Below are 25121 nucleotides of genomic sequence, written 5' to 3'. Positions count from 1 at the left end.
ACAAGGTGTGTCTCCCCAGGGAGCTCCCACCACAGCCCAGGTGGACCGGCAACCCAGGTACATGCGAGCAAAGAAAGAGAAGAGGTCATTTCCACAGGAACAGTAGAAAGACAGCGCTGTGGGCGGGACTTGGGTGCTGATGCGTGTGTGGGCGGGGGGTGTTTCCGAGACGTGTGTGCCGTTGTGTTCGGTTCAGAGTCATCTCACTCTTGAATCACAGTGGCAGGTATCAGTATACAGTTTCTTCCTAACGGCAGTTGTATTGTTGCACATAATTTGTGGGTGGAAACAGAGTACAAGTGCTGTAGATATCTCCTGCTCGTATATAATTAGCAGCTTTCTGGAGTTTACCGACCTACTCCCGACCTTGTAGCATTTTATCACATCTCCTCCGCCAACAATCCTGGGGAGGAGAGACGGGGCGATGAAGGAGCGCAGGGACCATCGTCAGCTTCACTCCAGAGAGGAGGTGTTTCCAGACGAGAGGCCTCGAGTAGCCTGTTCGATGCTCTGGACTCGTAAGCGGTACAAAGCGAAGGAGTCCGAATTTAGTTTCCACTGTTGCAGACCTCCTCACGGGCCAGTACATATTACGATTAAAGAGAGCTGACCTTGGTGTTAATGTGCGAAGAGGGCACCTTTCCCTGTCTAAGGCCCCTCTCGATCCCTCACAGGGAAGCAAGTCTAAAAACCCAAATGCAGGGACTTCCCTGGCGGTCCAGTGGTTAAGAATCTGCCTTCCAACGCAGGGGACGTGGGTTCGATCCCTGGTCGGGGAACTAAGGTCCCACATGCCGCAGGGCAACTAAGCCCGCGCGCCACAACTACTGAGCCCAAGCGCCACAGAGAGAAGCCCGCGCGCCGCAACGAAAAGATCCCACATGCCACAACTAAGACCCGACGCAGCCAAAATATAAATAAGTAAATAAACAAATAAATAAAATATTTAAAAAACCAAACGCACCCGCTCCTTTCCAATCCAGGTGACCAGTACCCTACGCGAGGCCCTTCAGGTGTTGGGTCCACCATCAACCAACATGGGTTGATCAGTCAACACCTGTCAGCACCACCTGATTTCCATCCTGAACCCCCAGAACCCCAAGTTCTGGAGGGACAGACGTGGATGGGGCAGACCCTCCCTCCGTAGAGCTTAAGGCCTAGCGAGGAAGACGGACGTTACACAAAGTATCACATTCATGCACTAATCCACCCATTCATCCAGCAAGTGTGGCTGGACCAGGGCCTGAGAAGAGGTGCACGGGGCCCGACCTCAGTGGGGTGAGCGTAGGGAAGGCCGTCCTGAGGCAGTGACACAGAGCATGAGCCATAGGAGGGCTAGAAAATTCCAGAAAGAGAGAACCACTTGTGGAAGGCTGCTGAGAACTGCAAGTCCAGGCTGGTGGAAGGAGGGAGAAGGACAGTGGCAGGAGACGAGGGGCCCGACCCCCGCCCTGGCGTGAAGCCGAAGCGCTCAGCTCCTCCGGGCCCTGTGGACTGCAGCTTCCGTCACCGCTGCGCCCCCTGCTCCGTGCCCGCTCCTCCGGGGCTGAGTGGGCTCCACCTTTGCTTTGCACCTGCCATCCCAGTGCCCCGAGCATCCCTGCAGACACCCCCGGGCTCACTCCCTCACCTCCCCTGTCCTTGCTCAAAGGCACCGCTCGGTGAGAGCCCGCCACCCCGCTTGTCGGGCAACTTGCCCAGGACTCCTGCAGCCTGAGCCGCCTGTCCCAAAATATTTCTCCTCTCTCTGATTTCCTTAGTTTTCATTCAGTGTCTGACTTCCCTCTGAATGTTGTCTCTATTAGGCAGGAGTTTCTCTGTTTTGTTCACAGATGCCACCCTAGTGGCTGGAACGGTGCATGTTTCTCCATAAATGCTTATGGAAAGTGCAGTGGAGACCCGGTGAGGGGCCTTAGTCAGGAGAGCGGCCTGGCAGCCTGTGTGCCTTATCAAAAGATCACCAGCTGCAATGTGGTGGATGCTTTGGAGGGGAGCAAGGGCTGGGGGCGACCAGGGAGGATTTGACCAGAATTCCGCTGGCTGCTTTCCCTGGAGCCTGCAGAGGTATATGTGGCCATAGTGGGGATATTGGCTGTAGAATGATTTTTCAGGCTTCCAGGTGAAAATAGCCCTTGTTTAAAAATTAGGTGATCTCCAGAGAAGAAGCCCCAGAATCACATTTGAAGGTTCAACCCCGTTACCTACATCAGTACCTAAACCACACTTACGTGGGTAGAAGCAGGTGGCACTCAAGTGCTGGCTGTGCCCCCTGCCAGCTTCGAGTGAGCCAGAGAAAGCTTAGAAATTCAGCAAATTGAGTCCACGCTGTATCGCTAAATGTGGCACTTAAGGACAAAGCCTGAGAACTCCGCGTGCCCCAGAGTCACCCAAAGGATCCAAGCGCCGCTACAGAAAACAAGCTCCTTCCACTGGAAGATGAGAAGCCCCCAGGCCCTCAGCATAAAGGGGAGGTGGGCTCGGGCTCCCAGGAAGGGACTGACCGCTACGCAGAGGTCTGGGGTTCTGGGGGGCAGAGTCGACTTCTAGTTCTGAAGGCTTTCTCTGAAGATGGAATGACTTCCTTCACAGGAGTCATGTGGGTTTCCTAAAAGTCCATTTTACATAAAAATCCTCCCTAGCACAGCAGTTATGGTCACGCTCTGTCCCTGGGGTCACGGGGAACTGCAGGCCCAGTGAGTAAGTTGTCCTAGAAGTGCAGGTGCTGGCACAGTGGCAGGTTTCTGGAATCTATGGGTGGGAGACATAAGCCTGGACGGCCTGTGTGATGGAATCACTGGAGCGCACGCGCGCGCGCGCGTGTGTGTGTGTGTGTGTGTGTGTGTGTGTGTGTGGTCTCGGGGGAAACTGTTCTGAGCTGTACGAAAAATAAGAAGGGACTTCTGGAAACACTCCTGCTGGAAAATTCTTAGATTGTCTGCATGACTAGGGTCAGACAAATTTCCCCATAGGCCGTGGTTGAGATGCTTGTACTCAATGGGGCTCCAGTACGGTCTGCGGATGCCTGGGGGGCTCCCAGAGCTAGCAGAGTGTCCACAGATCAGAACCATTTGCACAACAAATCAGGGCCAGCTTCCCGGGCCTGTGCTGAGAAGGGTTGCACCCTGGTCCAATGACTTGCCCTTGGAGTCTTCAAACTCATAATGATTTTTAAGCAAGGGGCCGCACATTTTCATCTCGCAGTTGTGCAGCTGGCCCTGACGTTAGTACTGAGACAAGGGCGGTAGGTAGAGTTCTAGGATGGGGGTCCCTCCCCCTCCCTGCTGTACACACCTTGCAATCGAGGGTGGGGAAGGAGGAACCAAGGAATGTGATGAGATTATGTCACAGTATAAGGCAAAAGGGATGTGACAGACATGATCAAGGCCCCAAGTGAGTTGACACTGAGTTAATTAAAGAGATTATCTTTCGTGGGCCTGGCCTAATCTTGTGAGCCCGGCCTAATCTTGTGAGCCCTTTTTGAAAGCAGACTTTCTCAGCTGCTCTCAGAGAGAGAAAGCGAACAGCCGTGACCGGAACGGTCTGCAGAGGCGCGGCCTCTGGGAGCTGGGAGTGGTCCCTGGCTGAGAGCAAGCAAGAAGACCAGGACCGTAGTGTTACATCCACGAGAAGCTGAGCTCACCTACAACCTGAGTGATTTGGAAGAGCCCCAGCTGACACCCGGACCGCAGCTGCGCAGAGGGTGCCGTCAGCCCTGCCGACTCCCAGCCGCGGGGTCCCTGGGATGGCACACGTGCCCTGATGAGGATGCCCAGCCTGGTAACTTGCTGTGAGCGACAGAAAAGGCGGATGACGTCAGGTGCCTTGCTCACGTCCGCAGTTTCGCCGACAGCGGGTGAAACTGCTGGGCTGCGGCTGGGAGCAAGGCAGCGGCGCCCAGCGGTAACCTTGGCTCCTTGAGCACCATGCACATGCAGGGAAGGAAGCCAGTTCCACTCAAGAATGTTCTGGATAAAGCAGTAAGGAGCTTGCATCCTATTAGATCTTGACCCTTTGTCCAGGTGTTTTCGGTACCCTGTGACGAAGCACGGGGTGGGCACGAAGCCTATCCGAAGGGCCACGTCGTCTCCAGGAAAAGCGCAGCTTGCACCCCGACCAACCCCATTTTGTGTGGAGCCTCATTTTTGCCTGAAGGAATGTTTAGTGGAAAAACAGTACTTACTCAGACGTGGGCATTAGGCAGACATTTTCTCAAAACATCACTTCAAGGAAAATAACTGACAGTACTTATTGACAATAAGAAAAATTGAATGTTCAAGTGAAATCAGAATTTTGGAAAACTAATACCCACCACTGTGAGCTTGAAGTGTTCCAGGACTTAAAGACTTTTCTGCTGAGAATTGTGGTGGTATTAACAAACGTGATTTTTTAAAATACTGTCTAATAAAATTTGCCAGCATTTGGAAGATCTGCACAATTCTAGTGCAACAGTAATATCCAAAAGGAGTGTTCGAGATAGAAAATCACGCATTCAGAGGGCAAAACAGACCAACAGATGTTAAAGTAATAGAGTAGAAAGTTTATTGATATGGCTTCAGATTCCATAACTAACCGTTAAGACACTACCGTGGTGGAATCTTGGTGGAGTAGCGAAGAAGCACATCCACAACTCTCTTAAAAGGCTATTCAAACACTTCTCACTTCTCCAGCAACGCATCTGCTCGAGGCTGAATTTTCTCCGCATATTTCAACAAAACAACACACAGCAACAGACCGAACACAGAAATAGGAGAACCCAGCTGTCCTCTTCAGCCAAGACATCAAAGAATTTGCAAAAATATAGAACAGTGCTACTCTTCTCACTGACTTTTTTTGGAAAATATACTATTTTCGTAAAAATGTGTTATTTGTATGAATGTGTATTGGGTTTATTATAGTTATTTTTAAATGGGTTAAAGTAATTAATTAAAGTAAACACTTTCCTATTTTTAATCTCTAGCATGGTAAATATCAATACATATAATCCACAGAAACAAGAGCTCTTTTTGTTTTTCAGTAATTTTTAATAGCGTAAAGGGGTGTGAGGCCCAAAAGTTTGAGAACAGCTGATGTAATCTGACGTCGTGGTACACAGTGGGGCTGGGGAGGGAGAATGTCATTAATGTGGGTCGAGAAGCCAACTGTCACGGACTGAACTGTGTCCCCAAAAGGTACGCCCCGGTTCTAACTCCAGTACCTGTGAATGTGACCTTGTTTGGCAGTAGGGTCGTTAACAGAGGTAGTCATGACCAGTGTCTTTATAAAAAGGGGAAATTTGGACACAGAGACAGACACACGGAGAAGGAAGACGACGTGAAGACACGGAGAAGATGACCCCTGGCTGCTGAGGAGGACGGCCCACACCTGCAGGCGGAAGAGGCGGGAAGACGTCTCCTCCGGAGCCTCGGGGGAAGGTGACACCTTGACTTTGGACTCTGGCCTCCAGGCTGTGAGACAATAAATGTCCGTGGTTTGAAGCCACCCAGTTTGTGGTGCTGTGTCACAGCCGCCCCAGGACACTCGGGACCCTGCGTGTCCGCTCCCGGCGCTGGACCCACGCGCGTGGCCTCACCCTGGCCTCCCAGGAGCAGTGGAATAGGTGGCCTCCCGGCATTTTACGTACGAGGAAACGGGAGATGAACGGAGCCAGTGTTGCGAAGTCCGCGCCTTTTCTCTGTCCCTGCGCTGCCTCCCAGGCTGGGCGGCTCTGTTATTCTGCCCCAAACCCACTCCTGCGACACCGCACTGAGTCCACTCAGGGTTGCCGTAGCCCTAAAATTGACTGGGGCTGAAAACGCTCCATGTGCTGATGCAGGGTTTATCCTTTCATGGTGGTAATCATACAAATGAGGTAATTATTACTTAATTACGTTGGCCGAGTACCTCACGGTAAAGTTAATAATTACTATTTTGACTGCCGAACATTGTGAGCGTTTCCAGCCGTTGGTTTTATCAACCAACTAAGGATGTGATTCAACAAATATCCCGAGGCTCTGCTCCAAAGCAGCAGGTCCTGGACGGGCCACAAGGTGAGCGGAACCGTTCTTGCCCAGATTCAAATAAACACAGGAGAGGCACAGACACACGGTGCCCTGCGGGACTCGGCGGACGTGGGGTCCCATTGGAGAGAACAGGAAAAGCGGAGCAGAGGAGGTGGCGAGCTGTGCCCGAGGCAGCATCTGAAGGTTGCCCAGGACATTGGCAGAAGCATGGAGGGCGTTCTCCCTGCGGATGCTTGTTCAGGAAAGGGGTGCATCCTGGCTGAGGCCTGCGTACCTGGGACGGGGGCGATTCTCTTAAAAAGTTAACTCTTTTTTCATCTTTTGGGGAGACCACGGCCCCTTCTCCTAACCTCCACTCCCCAGTCTTAGGAACCTAGACTTTTTGTTTTTTCTTTCTTTTCCCCCAAGATAGTCTGTCTTCCAGAAAGATTCTGAAAATCTTTCAGATTAATGTGTTAATGATTCTTCTCAGGAGAAAGGAAGTTTGATTTTTAACAGGGACGAAGATCTTATGTAAGTCAGAGGTGTGGCTCTTTGATGACAGGGTCTCAATAATCCGGAAGGAGGTGGGACGGGTCCCTTTTTGTGAAAAGGACCTTCCCGTTGCCCCTCAAATCACACAGTGTGCCCACGGCGGACACGGCTGGACAGAGGCTCTCCGGGCAGGGCAGCGTCCTCTGCCTCAGTCCGTCTCAGACGTGCTTCCTAGGAAACTCGGCCTTTTCAACTTCTATTCTCTACAGTTTAGCCTAAAATAGGCAACTCCCCAAGCTCAGGTCTTTGGCACAGGATGGTAGAAAGCTTAGCCCGAGAGCAGGCCCCAGGGGTGCGTGTGCCCTGCCAGGCGGCAGCCTCGGCCCCCCAGCGGGTCGCCCAAGTCTCGGACTCACGTGAGGCTGAGAAGCAGGGAGGAGCGGCGGCCTGGTTAGGGAGCGCCAACGCTCTGTGCGTGTCGGTGTGTTACCTTCCATTTCCATTTCAAAACACACGACTGGATTAGGAATCCAGAAGTTAAACTTTTTTCCACCCGGCTAACAATTTCCCGGTAACTTGATCGGGAGGCTGCTTTTAATTGAGCTCCAACAGTCGCCTGCACCTCGGGTACTGTTGGGCCCGGGTCCTGGCTCCAGGGACCCCGATACCGCAGAGGCTGCCACCAGCCTGTCTACACAGGCTCAGTGGTGAGCCTTCATTTCCCACCAGGCCACACTCCAGTGAGGGTGTCATGATTATTTCACAGGACAGAAATCATGGAAAATAGGTTGGGGTGGGGGAATCATAAGCGGCTGGTGAAAATTGGCGAAGCCAGTGGATGAGATGCATTTTCCCTGGAGATTTGTGTTAAGTGCACAAAATCAAGCCATCCTTTTGTGTGGTAACTGAGCTACTCTCCTCGCAGACCAAATGTTTCCTACCGAACAATTAACTTGCTGAAGATTCGTCAACCTCGGCCACCTGGAGAGCAGGGTGTCCAGCTGGTGGGTTTTCCCAGTTCCTCATCCCTCCTCATCACCTCACTTTCAGTCTCCACCGTCTGAGCTGAAAAGGCGCTTTTGTGGCACGTTGTTTAGCTTCAGACCTAAAAATTCCTTCCCTGCTCGCCGGCACAGGGTGGGCCCCCATCTGAGGTCTAGAGAAGTTAAGTCCTCGAAGTTCACACCCTTAGTGCAGGGCTGTCCCTGCAGATCTGACAGCCTCATCTTGGAGGTGCCGCTGGACTTTTTCTCTTGGACATCTTCTTTGTACTAAACACGAGAAAGTGAAACTCAGCCTTCTCAGTCTGGACACTCAGGATGTTTTCCTTGGAAGGCACTGATAGTTTTCTTAAAGTTCGGATTCTTAGATGATCTGCCACTTTCAGTGATTTGTTCCAGTTTTGCTGGAGACATATAATCAGGAATTGGCTCTACATTTGGCGATTATGTTGTCATCTTCAGTTGCAGAGAACATTTGTGACAGGTGTGAAAAGGAAGCTGATGGTGCGGTGTCTACTGGGGACCACTTAGTTGATCTGTTTGGTCATCTGAGTGAGTGGTTTCTTCACAGATGAGCCCGTCACCATAGACTTGATTCAAGCTGACGCCCCCCATGCTCTGATCATCTTTAAAGCTGCCCTTCCACCAGCCAAGGGGTGGCGTAAGCATTGGAAGGTAAGGCCCGGCCTCTCCAGCCCTTGGAATGCCTCTTATTTCCAAGGTCAACGTTCAAACTGAGACATGAAAATAAACAGGACTTAGAACTTGTCCCACTGCTTTATTTTCTCAACAAAATCATCTTCTGTAAGAAGAATGATGACGTCACCATTTGGAATCTAAGTTAAAATCTAAATTCAAGTTTATCACCAGCCTGCATGTGTGGTGACCTTTTTCCTAGGTCTATGGATCTCAGTTAAAGCTATCACACTGTTGATGGTTGACTTCATCAACGAGTGGCTTGGATTCAGCTCGTTTGCTGTAAGTTGAAAAGCTTGCATTCCTTCACATTTGGCCCAAATATGGAGAGACTCGTTAGACAGGCCATGATGCTGGGTACACCTTGTCTCATAGAATAAGACAAACTTTTCCTGTGTGCTTTCAGTATAATCTGATAATCTGGTAAATTCTCCCTCCAATGAGAAATCTGATTTCAGTTGGTATAAAAGAAAATGAAGTGATAAGCGTGTGTTTCGAGGCTGTTCTCGGACAGAACAGTGTTGCTTCTCAGACTGACACTGTGGTCCTGCCTGATTTTATCTCCTGAGTCAGGGGTGTCGTTAGAGATTTCAGCCTAGACGCCTTCTCTTTCTAGAGACTCAGAATAAGCAAAGGTCATCTCATCCAAACAAAGGCTTTTACCGGATGGAAGAAGGTAACATCCAAAAAGAATTGGAAAGCTACTCCTTGGACTTTCCAGACGAATATTTCACGGAGGAGGAAGCTTAATTTGCATCAGTTACACAAAGGGCATAATTCCATTCCCTCTGAAACGGGAGGCTTTCAGACCGTTGGGAACAGCGTGAGAAAATGCTGGAACATGGCGAAGTGCTGTGGGCAGGAATGGGAGAAGGAGAAATGGAGGCAAAGGAGGAGCTTGGGCTTTGCATCAGAGGAGCCTCCAATGAGAAAGTGAGGAGAGAGAGTTAGTTACAGGAAAAACCAGACGCGGAACTAGTGTGTAGGGCTGTATCGTGCTGGGTAGACAGTGTTAGTGGAAGCTTTATAGGATGGACGTGCATGGTCAGAGGGCTGAGCGGCGCCGGGAACGTGCGGGGATCGTGCCCCCAGCCTGCTCAGCTGTGAAGTGCGAAGTTTCTTGATGGAAGAAGAAGGATCAGTGGGTAACTGTAAGAAATATAGTGGGAAACCCTCTAGGGTACAAGGGAAAAATGATGCTCTGTCGGGGCCTAGGGCCGAAAAGGAAAGGTGAAGCCGTTGGAAAACATGGAGAGATGTGTGTTTACAGGTAAACCGGAGGACCTAGGGAGGCAAGCAGTGGCCGAAGGTAAATGCACGGGACAGGAGAGAAGGTGTTTCCATTTGCTGGTTCTGATGCTAATGAACGTCCTGGCAAATGAACTGCTTCCCCTCTTCAGGACACCGAGGGGGACGTCAGCTGTCGCATCCAGAGGCCTGGGATGTCGGTTCATTTCTGGTGGAGGTGGCCCCCCCCTCTGCTGGTGAGATCAAGCCCGTCCTCAGAGCCTGACACTGGCCCCTCTTCCCGCTGCGCCTTGGGGCGGGGACCCGGTCCCTCCCCTCTGGTTCTGGGCACAGGAAGGGCTGCAGAAACCGGCTGGGGGCTCACGAGCCCTGCCTCTCCCCCAGGGACGCTTGGGACCCTCATGCCCGCCGCGAACAGCCGCCGGACAATGAATGGGCACACGGCGGAAAGGAGGCACCTACCCTGGCTGCCTGCGTGACCTCCGCTCTGCGAGCGCCCAGGAAACGTCTGACTTAAATGCGGGGTAGGTGTCCATGCTGCTTGGGCTCACGCTGGCCCTTCCCTCCTGGACACACAGGAGAAGTGCGTCTCTCTGCCAGGTGAGGCTTGTTTCAGTAGAAACTCCCAGCAAGCATCTCGACCAAAGGATGCTGAGAACCAGTCATTTGTCTTAGGAGAGGTTCGGTGCTGTGCTGTGGCGTCCAGCATCGAAGGCCGCAGCGGTTTGAGACTGTGCACCTCGCTTTGCAGCATTTCTCGGCTCGGTCGAGGGTAGGATCCTCTGCAGGGCTGCCCTCCCTGTGCTGGCTCAGCATTCTGGAAGCGCCTACCCTATGCTACCTGTCTGTCAGCCGATATGTACGTCCTCAGTTACAGGGGAAAGGGAGCTGGAGACCCTCCCTGCTCCTCCGTGGGGTTTGGGGAGCGAGGGTCACCGGGGCTGGCTCCGGGGCTGCCCTCTCTGCGGAGTGACCATGTCAGGGCGTCCCTCCCCAGCCATCGCCTCGGCCATGAAGCAGACGGAGGTGCTCTGGTAGCTCCCAAGGTCCGTGCGTGGAAGGATGTGTGTCCACGAGCTGGAAGGAACAAGAATCTATGATCTTAGTGCTCTGAGCTCTGCAGGCGGGCTGGGGGCTCCTTCAGGGCACTGCTGGGGGCTCTGCAGGCCCTGCGTGGGGTCAGCGGCCTGGGGTGGGCAGCCGTGCCGCTCGCTCTGTCCTCCCGCCAGGCCCGGGCGCTGTGCTCGGGGCCCTCTCGCCCCGTGGCTTTTCAGACAACCTCACTCTGCCAAGTATCCTCGGGGGTCTCTGCATCTTCCATCCTGAAGCGCAGCCCCTACGAGAACCCCAGAGAGGGCAGCGGTGCCGTAACCAGAGCAGGGAAAGGGCTGGGCGCCTGGAGAGGGGATTTACCCCAGGAAGCCCCAGGGCCAGCCCACCCCTGTCTGGTTCTTTCCTCTCCACCCTCCCCCTCGGCCGGAGACCCCGCAGGGACGGGCACCGGAGCCCAGCCGCTGCCCCCAGGCGCCCCTGTGGTTCCTTTGTTCCAGGTACCTCACCGCTGACTCCCAAAAGGGCTGTTTTTCCTCTCCTCTCGTTTCTGTTGAAACGTGACACTCAAATTTGAGACGGGAGCAGAGATCAACAAACCCTGTCAGCCCTTGTCAACCCAGGTGTGACAGTACCATCTTCCTAAATTGCCGCTAATCTACCAGGGATCTCTCCATCCACAGCCTCCATCGCGCTGTTTGCTCACATTCGGTTAATGCTTTACATTTCCCTTTCCGAGGTGTCACTGTTTGCCACTTAGTAAGGAAGGAGCGCCGTGAGCGCAGCTCCAAGCACACGGTTTGGGGAGCTGGGAAAAGCTGATTAGCTATTCAGGGAGAATAATCTTATTGAGAGTAGGAAGAGCTGTATGAAGAATGCTCTTCCCTTCCCGGGAACAATCTTCTAATTATGTTGTCAAGCTTGCTGTTGAGTTCTTTTCCCTGTGCCATTAAGAAACCGTTTTCTATGTTAAGAAAGAGATTTCCAGATTGTGATGCTGTTTGCTGATTTATTTTTATTGTTTAAAGAATCTGTATGTATTAAACCAAACATTAAAAAATGATTCATGTGCAGCAATAATTTCTGGAGTTGAGGTTCGCGGCCACGGGCGGGAGGTGAGAGAGGAGGGGTGCGGGGGGCCGGTATGGCTGGCGGGGCGGGGGTCAGGGTCCCACGTCGGTGTGACAAGTGCAGTTACTGATGGGCAGCAGCTAGAAGGGTCAGGAGCCGGTGCAGCTGTAGGTTTCTGAGCGAAACAAACATTTCCAGGCAATAGATGTTGCTTATTGAGAAGGAGAAACGAAACGAGACATCTGAGTTGTGCCCAAACACCCTCCTGGATGCCAGCTCTCCCTCCTTGAAGGCAGTGAGGAGAGGGTGCCCGTCCTGAGCCACTCCCTCTGATGTGGCCTGCAGAAACCCCCCCATGAGGTCCCCCTCTGATCTCAGACCCCCTTCTGGCAGGAGAGTTGGGGACCCGGGGAGCCAGCTGCAAACTCTCTGCTTGTCCTTCGCTTGCGGGTGACAGTCTGCACACCATCTACTACCTGCTAATGTAAATAATAAACAGCGAGGAGCTTTGTTTCAGTCTCCGTGTGAACCGGGGCTCAAAGAGTAGGTATCAGAAGATTTCCTTGTAACAAGTCCTATCAAAGGAACAAACTCTGGAGCCGAAGATGTGTGCGCTCCTGGGGAATAGGCCGCATATCTGGGGCATCCTCGCCTCTGGGCCCACACTCGCTCCTCGGCACCTGAGCTCCATCCCCTTCACCACAGTAGGAGTTTGGATTAATTCTGGCAAATCAGGCAGTTAGATAATTTGGGATTAATATGCTTGGGAGCTTTGTTATAACACCTCCTGGTGTGTTTACAAGAGCAGGAGGTGACTGAAGGGACTTCTCTTAGAGCTGGCAAACTACACAATGAGAGGGCTCCATCAGCCTGGTGATGACTGAGCAGCCGTTAGGGCCAGAGTCTGCCGTAGGCATTAGGGAACCACATGCAAACAACACTTGCTCTGTATTTTCAAGGCGTCTGAAGCTGAACTTCCTTGTCAGCCTCTCCTGCCCAGGCCACCTGGGACAAACGTGTCACCTTTCTGAACCTGGGCCCCAGAACCATAAACAAGAGCAACATTTATTTCAGGGTTGTTGTAAGGTTTAAAAGAAATTGCCTGGCATAAGTACGTGCTCAATAAATTGTATATTTCTTTAATTTACTAGCTCACAATGAACGAACTATTTCCATGCTGATTTCCATTGTGTTTCTTTCTTTCTCTCCTTTTTTTCTTTCTTCTTTTCTTTTTTTTTTTTTCTTGAATGCACAGAATTTAAAAGACACACAAAAAAATACCTCCTGAAAAGTAAGTTCTCTGGTTTGTCAACTTGTGAAGCCCAGCCCCTTCCTTTTTTGCGTTTTGGGGGTGGAGCTCAGGAATGGAGCTCACCCCACAATGAACGATGGACCCAGGAAAAAAGGAGGACTCTCCAACAATATCCCATCGTTTGAGCGTATGGATTACCATAGATTACTTAATCAATTTGCTGTTGATTGATTATTTTCAATATTTTACACAGTATCTAATGCTGCAGTAGATGTCTTTGAGCATACGTATTTTACACTTGAGTCAATACATATAAAAGATAAATTTCTTGTAGTGCAATTTGTGGGTCGAAAAGCATATGTATTTTTGATAGGAAATTGCCAAATTGCTCTCCGTAGGATTTATCCCACTTTTTGATCTTTGCCAACCCGAGAGGGAAACAGTGGTATCTCACTCTAGTTTTAATTTGCATTTCTCTTTTTATGAGCAGTTGGGAGTTTTATGTGCAAGAGGCATTTGTGTTTCATTCTCTATGTTCTGTCTGCTTGTATCTGTGCCATTTATTCTACTAGATTGCTGGTCTTCTGCTTATTGATTTGTAGAAGTTCTTTATCTACTAGACAAATTAGCACCTTACGAGTTCAAATATTTTGATCCACTTAGTCATTTGTCTTTTCTCTTTGTTCTTATTCCTTTTTGTGATTCAGAATTTTTTTCAAATTTTTTGTGTAAGGTGAGGAGGCAAAGACTTCTTAAGCATGACACCAAAAGCATGATCTATAAAAGACAAAAGTGATAAATTGAACGTAATCAAAATTAAGAACTTCCGCTCCGGGCACTGTTAAGATGACGGAAAGTCAAGTCACAGACTGGGAGGACATATTTGCAAATCATATAAAGGATAAAGGATTTGCATCGAGAATATATAAGAAACTTTTAGAACTCAATAATAAAAAAGACAATAACTCAATTTAAAAAATGGGCAAAAGATGTGAATAGACATTTCACCAAAGAAGAGATACAAATGGCCAATGAGCTTGTGAAAAGACGTACAACACCATTAATCACAGGGAGATGCAACTCAAAACCACAGTGAGATACCACTGCACACCCCTGAGGATGCCGTTGTCAGTGACAGGTGTTGGTGAGGTTGTGGAGAAATTGAAATCCCCCCCCACCAGTTGCTGGTGGGAACGTGAAATGGTGCAGCCACTGTGGAAGACACTTGGGCAGTTGCCTTCAAACGTCAAACAACTTACCGTATGACCCAGCCATCCCAGTCCTAGGCGTCCTCTAGGAGAAGTGGACACACCTGCCCTCCAACAACTTGCACGCCGTGTGCACAGCAGCTCTGTTTTCTAGCCCAAGTGGAAAAGGGCCCAAACGCCTATCAACAGACGAATGGATAAGCATTTTCTGGTGCAGCCATACAGTAGGGTATTATTCAGGAATACAAAGGAACAAACCGACAATACGCACAACAATACGGATACATCCCAGAATAATTCTAGGAGTGAGAGAAACCAGACAGAGTATATACACTGTACGGTTCTGATTACACAACGTTCTGGAAAATGCAGACCACCCTTTGGTGACAGACAGCAGGTCAGTGGTTGCTGGGAGAGGTTGGAGGGGTGGGTGATGAGGGCAGGTGGAGACTCTGGGCGTGACTGGGGTCGGTGGACGTGAATTGTCTTCACCATGGCGATGGTTTCACAGGTGCACACGCATGTTAAGCTATCAGATTGTACACTTTTTGTATGTGGGTTTATTGCACGTAAAATACACCTCAACAAACTGTTCAAAAAGTGGGGGGAATTGTATGTAGCAGCAATCTTTTCTTTTATGGATTCTGGGTCTCATGACATTTTTTTTCTCACTCTGATTTTGAAAAAAATTCTATGACATTTTCCTCCCAGTCTTTTTTGTAAGACTGGACAAAGAGATCTTAGGAATGGAAACTCTGATAGTGTCATTTTTCACGTGTATATAATTCCATCTGGAATTTGTTTGGAATAGTGCGAAGTAGAAATCCAGCTTTTTTTTTTCCCTCCAATTAGGCCAACATTATTCATTGTCAAAATTTCTCTTTCTACACTTACTTGAAGTGCTATCTTTATCACATAATAAATCCCGTATACATTTGATTCTGTTTCTGGACTTTCTTTTTTGATCCTTTTGTCTATTTTCATACCTGTACCACACTGTTTGATTACTGTAGCTTTCAAAATATGTTTTAATGTTCAACATGGAGAACTTAATGATTTCTTTATTACTTTTAATTTTTAAAAACTCTCTGACTATTCTTGATAGTTTACTTTTCCATGTGAAATTCAGAATCAGTGTATTTAGTTCAGAAAATCCTGCGTGGGCTTTTTTGAAAGGTGGTATTGCATTAAGTGCATTAAATCGTACAGATTATCTCATGGAGAACTGACCACCTTATGCTCTCAGTCTTCCTGTCATCGAATCTACTTACCCTAGGATGCTTTCTGTTTATTTGTCTTATTTTAGGTCCTCCTGTAGTATTTTAATTTTCTTCATATAAATCTTGTACAGTTTTCTTTTTCAACTATATATATATATTTTTTTATTAATTAATTAATTTATTTTTGGGCTGTGTTGGGTCTTCGTTTCTGTGCGAGGGCTTTCTCTAGTTGCGGCAAGCAGGGGCCACTCTTCATCGCGGTGTGCGGGCCTCTCACTATCGCAGCCTCTCTTGTTGCAGAGCACGGGCTCCAGACGCGCAGGCTCAGTAGTTGTGGCACACGGGCTTAGCTGCTTCACGGCATGTGGGATCTTCCCAGACCAGGGCTCGAACCCATGTCCCCTGCATTGGCAGGCAGATTCTCAACCACTGCACCACCAGGGAAGCCCTATATATATATATTTGAAGACCTAAGCTGCCTTGTGGAAATTTAAAGATACGATGGTTCTGTTGGCGAAGTAGCAAAATAATCACATCAGTTTGTTTTTTTTATTATTGAAGTATAGGTGATTTACAATATTATATTGGTTTCAGGTTTACAGCATAGTGATTCAGTATTTTTACAGATTATAGTCCATTAAAAGTTATTACAATAAAAAAAAGTTATTATAAGATAATGGCTATAATTCCCTGTGCTGTACAATATATCTTTGTTTCTTATCTATTTTATATATAGTAGTTTGTATCTCTTAATCCCATACCCCTAATTTGCCCCTCCCCCTTCCTTCTTCCACTTGGTAACCATTGGTTTGTTTTCTATATCTGTGTTTTCTGTTTTGCATATACAGTTGCTTGTATTATTTTTTAGATTCCACATATAAGTGATATCATACTGTATTTGTCTTTGACTTACTTCACTAAGTATAATATTCTCTAGGTCCATCCATATTGCTGCAGATGACAATATTTCATTCTTTCTTATGGCTGAGTAATATTCCATTGTATATATACCATATCTCCTTTATCCATTAATCTGTTGATAGGCACTTAGGTCGCTTCCATATCGTGGCTATTGTGAATAGAGCTACTGTGAACATTGGGGTGCATGTATCTTTTCAAATTAGTGTTTTCGTTTTTTCCAGATGTATGCCCAGTAGTGGGATTGCTGTGTCGTATGGTAGTTCTATTTTTAGTTTTTTAAGGAACCTCCATACTGTTCTCCATAGTGGCTGCATCAATTTACATTCCCACCAACAGTGCAAGAGGGTTCCCTTTTCTCCACTCCCCCTCCAGCATTTATTGTTTGTAGATTTTTTGATGATGGCCATTCTGACCGGTGTGAGGTGATACCTCATTGCAGTTTTGATTTGCTTGCTCTAATAATTAGCAGTGTTGAGCATCTTCTCATGTGCCTGTAGGCCATCTGTATGTCTTCTTTGGAGAAATGTCTATTCAGGTCTTCTGTCCATTTTTTGGTTGGGCTCTTGGTGTAATCACGAATCAGTCTTGGTGTGGATACCCAGCCTGTGCTTACTGGCCGTGTACTGAGCCTGTTACTTACCCTCTCTGAGACTCGGCTACTGTGTGGCCCCAGACCTCACTCAGCTCTCTCCAGGCAAACCCGGCCGGAGGCCTGGGCAGCAGGGGTGGAGATTAGCAGGGGCGCACAGACCCCCGCCGGGGACCGGGAAAGATGGGCTTGGGCACCAGGACCCAGGAGCTCCAGGAAGCCGGCCGGCCTCCTCCACGACAGGGCCCCGCCTCCTGCCCCTCCCAAAGTCCTGCTGTGCTCCGATTCTTCATTCTGAGTCCCTGGGTGGCTGTCCAGTCCCCAGTGTCTGTCTGAAACCTCAGAGCAGGGCTGTTGGGTGATAAAACTCACACCAGGCCCAAAGGAGAGACCCCAGGCCCTTCCCCTGGGCCCCTTTCGCCCCGTTTATTTATGTGCAGGTGCTGACGCTGGGGGAAGTGCGGGTACCTGAAGGCTGCGTGGCGTGGGGTGGAGTCGGGATGTGAGCCCAGGCGCTCTCCCTGCAGGGTCCACACCCTCAGACGCTCCTTATCCTTCACTACCCATTTAAAGCAGCAAGTGCAAGGCTGAGGCTGCAGGGGCGCCTTGGGATTCTGACCTCGGAGGCGGGGTCTCTAGGGGGCGTGGCCGAGGGGCAGGCCAGCGGTCACACCTGGGAGCATCGCAGCATCCCAGGGCCCGACGGACCCTCTGTGCCTCCAGGTCCTCGCTCTGCTAGCAGATGGACTTTCTGAATGCTCCTGGGGGAGGCGCTAGAGACGTCATGTCGGGAGGTGAGTCGGCTGTCTGGCCCCCAGTGGGGGTCGGGTAGAGAAGAGGGGTGGGGTGCACGGGGGGGGGCAGCTCTGCAGACAGGGGACCCCAGGAGGCACAGCTCAGCTTTGCCAGAGCCTCGCAGTTCCCGGAAGTGGCCTCCTCGATTGGAAAGCTGAAAGGAAAGAGAAAAGAGAGTGGAGAGGAATTGGGAGATTGGGATGGACATGTATACACTAATATGTATAAAATAGATAACTAATAAGAACCTGCTGTATAAAATTAAATTAAATTTAATTTAATTTAAAAAAAGAGAGAGTGGAGAGGACCAACGCCGGTGATTTCTATTTCTTGGAATTGCCCGCGCGTCTCAGGAACCCTCACCACGGCTCTGCTCTAATTAATAAGGCATTCACGTCACCCCTATTCAGCGACCTCTGTGCTCATGTCACCCCACACGCTCGGAGACCCCAGGTACAGAACGCCCCTTGGAGAAGGGGAGGCGGCGAGGAGGAGAGGTCAGGGGTCATGTGCTCCCCGCATCCGCACGGCGAATGCAGAGCTCCCTCCCAGCCTTGACGCCCGGGCCTGACTGCGGAGATTTCTCCTGCCGCACCTGTGGTCGGGCTGGTTTGGAAGCTGTAGGCCGCCCAGTGAAGCGGGCCTTCGTGACGCTCCCGCCATCCCCATCCTCCGTGCCTCTCCCTCTCTGCCCGCCGCCCAAGAAACACACAGACTCCACGTGATTGTCATCCCCAGCCTGGAGGAACCACGGGACTCAGGGACTTCAACGCTGAGAGACCCTGAGAGATCATGAGCCCCACCTTGTACCTCCGCTGGGAACAGGGGGCTCAGCGAAGAGTCCGAGGGCCACTGCCCTGGCGAGGGCCCTCCTCCCTGACAAGGTTTGGGAGGCTGTTGTGACGTCCTTGCAGCCGACCGACAGTTTCGCATCACCCCTCCTGTGGGGGAGGGGAAGCTGGCGTGAGCGGAGGGGTGACAGGGTGACAGGTGCTGCCGGGCGGCCTAGCCCTGCGCCCCCGGCCTGCCTGCCTGCATTAAGGCCCCCTGGGAGGAGGGAAGCCCTTGCTCGGGGTGGCCCCTCCGGGAAGAGCAGCAGGCTTTGGTGGCTGCACTTGCAGCGATGACGAGGACGCACCGCCCTTGAGGCCCCCCAGGGCCCTGCGCGGCCAGAAACGCACGAGAGAGCCTGGCTCGCCTGTCGGGCGGGATCCGCCCAGGAGACGCAGGTGATTGGCCGGGGTGACGGCTGAATGATACGGGCTGTTGCCTCCCGGCTCTTTGAAGAGCCAACGACCGCTTTGTGTGCAGACACGTGGCCTTAGGTGCCTTGGGGTTCACCCACCGATGGGGGGACGGGGGGGACCACGCAGGAGAGCGTCGCGCTCCCACCCCGAGTGTTCCAGGACCCACTCGAGCGCATTTTGGTGGAGCAGTTCTGGAGACCTTGGTGCGTGGGGCGGGGACGGGGACGTGGGCGTCCTGATGCCCAGAAGAGCGAAGCCCTGCCCCGGGGGGCCCCTCCAGCCGGGCCAGCCCCACTGGGGCCCACACCGCACGTGTGGCCGTCCGGCCAACTGTGCCGGTGCTTCTCTGTGGGTGAGAGCGCGCTTCTCGTGCTAGAACACATGCTGCATGAGGATGGGGGGTCTTGTGGGCATCCCTGGAGTCGGGAAGACTCGCCGGTGTGTGCTGGGAGCTTAATGCAGAGCGTGGGATGAAAACGAGGGAGGGAGGGAGGGAGGGAAGCTGCTGGGAGGAAACCAGGCCCGTCTCACGAGGTTGGTGTCCTGGGCGGGGCAGCGGGTGATCACTGGGCTGTCAGCCCGCTTCGGAGCTCACGTTCATGGCCCGTGTCATGGGACTGCAGCGTGCGATTGGAGTCAGAAGTGCTTTTTCACTCAGGTACATGATGATTCATGCTGAGAACGTAATTAAAATATTGTGGTAGTTTAAAAATAATACTCTATTAGGATAATACACCAAAACGGCTAATTCAGACTGAGTGCTTCCTGCTTTGATGACATTACGGTGAGCATGGTATATGAAATGCTTTCATCTAAAACGTGACGGTCTCCATAAATACATCCCCGTGATGTGCACTGGATTCTGGGTGGATGACATTTCAAAGTCTGCGCTCTCCAGAAGTGTCTGAGGGCAGCGTCCTGAGTTCATTCTGGTTTTTGAAGTGCCGGCACCTGGACGAGGCCAGGCTGCTCTAAATATCATCTCTGGTCAGTCCCCGCGAGGATGGGCTGGACACCCGCTTGGCGACCTGGCCTCTGTCCTTTTGCAGGTTACACCGGTTGGAAGTCTGAGACCTGAACGACGCTGAGCCCTGTGCTGCCGGCTGGGGAGGGGTCTCAGGGACCCTCCAGGGCAGGAACCTCACAGCCTCGGAGGAAAGGGGCCCGGGGGTGGGGCGTTGGCACCCAGGCCTCACCCTCCTTGGACTCCAGCAGGGAGACACGGACGCCCTGGGAGTCAAGGCTCTGACCGCTTCTCTGCTTCTTTGGAGTCTTTTTAAAAATACATTCTTTACTTGAAGTATAGTCGATTTACAATGTTGTGTTAATTTCTGCTGTACAGCAAAGTGACTCAGTTATACACATATATATTCTTTTTTATACTCTTTTCCACGGTGGTTTATCCCAGGGCGTTGAATAGAGTTCCCTGTGCTCTACAGCGGTGTGCAGCTGGCACCAACTAGAGTCCCAAGACTCGCTGAGAACTTACTCTAAGCAGCCCACAAACTTGGGCCGCCTCAGAATTGCCCAGAGGCCGTGTTAAGACACGGGATGCTGAGCCCCGGCCCCGCCGGGGTTTCTGACTCGGGGTCCGCAGCCCTCACCAGCTCCCCGGTGACGCCCAGGCTGCTGGTCTGGCCACCGTGGAAACCAGAGCTTCTGCAGGGCCACCGACAAGCACGTGACACCAACGAGGCAGCCGGGGCTCAGGCAGCCCTGTCTCGGAGCTGTCACTGCTCTCCCGCGTGTTAACAAAAAGCAAAACAAAATTAAAAACGAAACCAAACAAGCAGAAAGGCGCAGAGTAGGTTAGGAATCTGCTCGGGTGCACACGCTGAGTGTGACCCGTGGGCCTGAGCGCGGGCAGAGGGGTTGACACGGGTCAAACCATTAACACTTCCTGGGCCCGAACCACCACTGCGGTGCCTCCTGGGGCTGCCGGAGCCGCCGGCACAGACCGGGCCGCTTAGACATCACAGACCGCTGGCTTCGTCTGCTTCTGGAGCCGCAGTCCAGGCCAGGTGTCCGCAGGGCCGGCTGCCCCGGAGCCTGTGCCGGGCCCCTGCCCGGCTCCTGGGGGGTGGCTGCCCTTGGCTTGCAGACGCAGTACCGCGGCCTCGTGGCAGCTTCCCTCTTCCCTCTGTGGGTGTCCCGCTCCGTGTTCCCTCTCAGGACACCACTGGTTGGGAGAGGGCCCACCCTAAGGACTTCATCTTAACTGCTTCCACCTGCCCGCCCACCTGCTTCCGAGTAAGGTCTGGGCGGGAGGGTCAGGCCGGCAGACAACTCATCGCAGAGGGCAGGTCACCTTACGTGTTAGGAAGGCCCCAGAGCCGGACTCTCCACAGGGGCAGAATCCCCGATCCTGGGGTGCAGCCACAGCCGGGCGGCTTCCCAGGAGGGCATGTAGGGCGCGTGGGCCCAGGAAGAGCCCCCCCGCCTCTGCCCAGCTGCTCCCCGGGGCTCCCCAGCGGCCCAGCGGCCCGGAAGCCACAGCCAAGGGAGCCTGGGAAACGTGGTCCCCTGAGCTCCGGGCGGAGACACAGAGGGGTCCCCCCACCTAACTTCCGGCCCCTGTCAGCCTCCGGGTTGAAGCTGACCAACACTTCCATGCCGAGCCTACTGGGGCTGCCAACTCCTGAATCCCAGCCTCTCCCAGCCGCCGCCTCCGCCTGCCGGAAGGGGGAAGAAGACCCCGAAGGCCGGTCCTGGGGAGGGGAGCCAACCCCGGAGCTGACTCGGGCCTCCTTCCTCGGCTCCCCGGCTCCGGCCGGTCTGGCTGTGCGATGCCCTGCGGCCTGTCCAGCTTCTCACTGGGCGGCGGGCACTTCTGCAAGAGGAAGGAAGCCTCACCTCCTCGGGGCCGGCACCCTGCGGTGGAGACCAAGCGCTGCTCACAGAAAAGAAGGTCGCCTGAAGTTCGCGAGATCCTCCAGGCACACCAGGAGCAGGGCTGCGGGCGTTCCCAGCCGCTGCGCCTAAATCCACGTCCTCCCCAGAGGCAGAGCTGGTCGGCGCAGCCCTGCAGGCACCACGGACGTTCACGGTACTGCAGGCAGGACGTGCTGGGGGACGTGAAAGTGATGCTTGTAACGTTTCGCGGCCCAGACGCATCATGTCAAAAGGACGCACACGGGATGCAGAAACGGCCTTCAGGCCGAACGGTGGCTTTGGACGCCTCCCCCCAACACCGGCTCCCTCACCTGCACGGTGGGTCCAGTTCCCCCCCCGCAGGCTCCCTCCCAGATGCCACCCGTCCACCCTGCAGCTCAGCGTCTCCGGGCACCTGGCGAGGAGATGCAGGAGTCGTGGCGGCCTGGGCATCTCTGCAAAGAGCCCCCATTCTCGGGACCACCAAGACAGAGGGCAGGGTACTCGGCACCTCAGCTCCACGGACAGAGGGTCTGCTCCTTATTTTATTTTGCTTGCCTTGTATGGGGAGCAGGATTTCTGGTCTCGCCTTGGGTTTGTTTTGAAGATGAATGTAGAAAGAAGGAGAAAACAGGGGTCAGTGAAGATGGGGGCGTGTGAGCCATCCCACCAGGCAAACTGCTGTGAAACTTATAAATACTGCACGTCATTCTCTGTGAAGCCTGCTCTTCTCAAAGTGCGAAGTGAGTACCCAGGCGCCCTGCATGCAGTCGGGGACCGGTGGTGCCTCCGAGAAGTCCGTTTTTAAAGCGGGCTCTCGGAAACTGTGCAGAGACTGGCTTTTCACACGCTTTGCCGCCCATGTGGCATTAAAGAGTTTTCAGTATAATGAAGGAGCCTGAGTCTACCATCCTTTACCTGGAGAGAAATAGGCATTTCCACAACGAAGCCAGATTTTCCTGCCCAGCACCTGGGCCCTTCCCTTCACGGAGGAATTGTCATTTGATGGTGGCACCATTGTACTGTCGCACGGCAGGGGAGGCAGGGGTCTTCTGGGCCCAAGGCCCTCTGCAGGGACAGTGTCCAGGTAGGATGGGGCCAGCAGGCACCTGGGAGCAGGTGACAGTGTCCTGAACCCCCGCCTGTGACCCCTCCTCGCCCTCAGAGCTTTTCCACTCATCCCCTTCCCCCTTCCCCAAGAAAGACCCGGCCCCGAGCAAAGGGCAGTGGGCTGGGGCCTGCCCGTCAGCTCCACAATGGCAGCTTTGGCCATCACCACCATCACCGTCCACTGAGTCGTTCGTGTGCTGGGCACCTCACCTCCGTCAGAGCAGCTGATTCCCAAGCCTGGGACGCAGCTATTGGTATTTTTGTTTTATTGGAGGAAACCAAAGCTCAGAATCTTTGAATAACCTGCCAGGACCACAGAGATTTCTAGAACCGATAGCAAATCCAGGTCAGCCTGGGACGGAACGCCGTCCTGCCCTCAGGGAAAGTCTGGGTCTCAGCCGCCTCCCTGGGGAGATGACTCAGCCCCTGGGGGGGGCTCCAGCCCGGAGGGCAGAAGCCTCCCCCCCCATTCCCTTCACGTCCACCCAGCTCCACCCCCATTTCCGTTCGCTGATTCACTAGGCCCCTTGTTGATGACCACATGGAGGAGGCGGGGCGCGTTCTAGTATTTATTCTGCTTCTCGCCTGAGGCTGATGCTGCCTGTTCTTGATTCAAACAGCAGGTGAATTAGAAGGCTTAGATTTCTCTGAGAAAAACTCATCTTGGAAATACAACCCTTTGTTCTTTTCCTGTGGACCGTGAGGCCATCCAGAAGGAAGGTCGCTGAGCCTCGCCGTCCTGACCTGAGGGCGTGAGTCAACAAGATAATTCCCCTTGCAAACTGTTCATCTCTGAAGCCTGAGCTGCCGCTGGGACAACACGGACACACACACGCCCCCCGACCTGCAGCCACCTCCTTCATTCCTGCTCGCCTGCCCACGCGCCACTGACGACAGTTCACGGTCATCTGTACCCGCCGTGCGTGCCAGGGGCCGGGCTCACCCGCTCACTAGTCCCCTCAACCGCCTTCTGAAGTAGCTCCTCCCATATTCCCATTTCACAGATCAAGAAGGGGAGCAACTCGCCCTGTCCCCACAGCTGGTGGCCACTGCGTCCCAGGCAGCCTGTGTCCAGGCCCCTTCGGCCACATCTCAGCCAGAAATGTTGGTGGAGAAGGGAAAACTGAGTCACCCCTACGAGCCACTATGCCGCGCGCACACTAAGAAAGCCCTGGACAAGCAACTCATTCCGCTGGCTCGAGGGAAGTGGCCCCGGCCTCACGCAGGGACGTCGCAGGGACAGAGAGGGTTGTTTCCGTGATAATGCGGGACATCACAGGGACAGAGAGGGTTGTTTCCATGATTCTGCAGGAAACTTCCTCGTGATAAGTTGCAAACTCCTTTCTCCCCCATGGAAGGCCAATGTTAGCCCCCAGTCTGCTCGACTCTTGGTAGAAAAGTGCCTGAACATTAATCACCTTTATCTGAAGTCACTCATTTATTCCTACTTGTCAGCAAATAATTCCCCGGTGCTTTCTGGAAAGCCAGTGAGACAGAGAGACGGAGGCGCAAGTCTGTGCTGGGCCTTGCCGCCCTCTACCTCTGCGTGTACTTGGGCGTGAGCCCCGGGGTCACGTACGTGTTTTTATATCCGCTTTGTAGGTGGCGCCCCTTGTAACTCACTGTCCGTTCTTTTCCGACTTAATGCTGTTCTTCGCCTTCGGTTTGTCCTTACCCGACACGGACACTGCCATTGCACTCCCCTTTCTTGTTTTTGGTTTGGTTTGGTTTTTTGCCTTGCATTTACCTGGTATCTCCACTCATTCCTTTATTTTCAGCCTTCCTTTATTGAACTATTTTAGGCAGGTTTCCTGTGCACAGGACGTAGCCTGGGCGCTGTCGATTGATGCAGCCTGACGGTCCCTGCTTCTGTGAACGTTATCTTCTCTCCCTGGTGACCCGCACACCTCTCTCATCTCAGGGCCGTGGGACCCAGAGGACTTCCTGTCTGCTCTCTGCCCCCTCCCCGTCCGTACGCAGCCCCTTCGATGGCAGGACTTCCACCTACCCTACCCTAGCCCGCGGTGGAACTCCTAGATTTGTAGATCTGATACTTTTAGCTCAGGGTACAGAAGGCTGTGCCTGTGGTAGGTCTCTTCAATTTCAAAAATATGTCTTTAGCACCTGTGTTTCTCATTCCCGGATGAATTATCGCCCTCGCTTACGCGCACCTGTGTGTGTTTCTCTGCTCGTTTGCCGGCTCACCCCGAGGCCCCTTCCTCGGGGATGTCCCCGGGGAGGCTCCCTGAATACCTGCAACCATCCTTCCTTCCCGTCGACACCCAGCGCCGTGGGATTCTGGGACAGCACGCGTCCCGCATTGTCTGTAATTCTCTCCCATCATCTCCTGGCCTGCCGTGCTCCAGAGG

This window comes from Balaenoptera physalus (assembly GCF_965194825.1).
Source record: "Balaenoptera physalus genome assembly, chromosome: 18".
Lineage (NCBI taxonomy): Eukaryota > Metazoa > Chordata > Mammalia > Artiodactyla > Balaenopteridae > Balaenoptera > Balaenoptera physalus.
Note: the sequence above shows the minus strand (reverse complement) of the source record.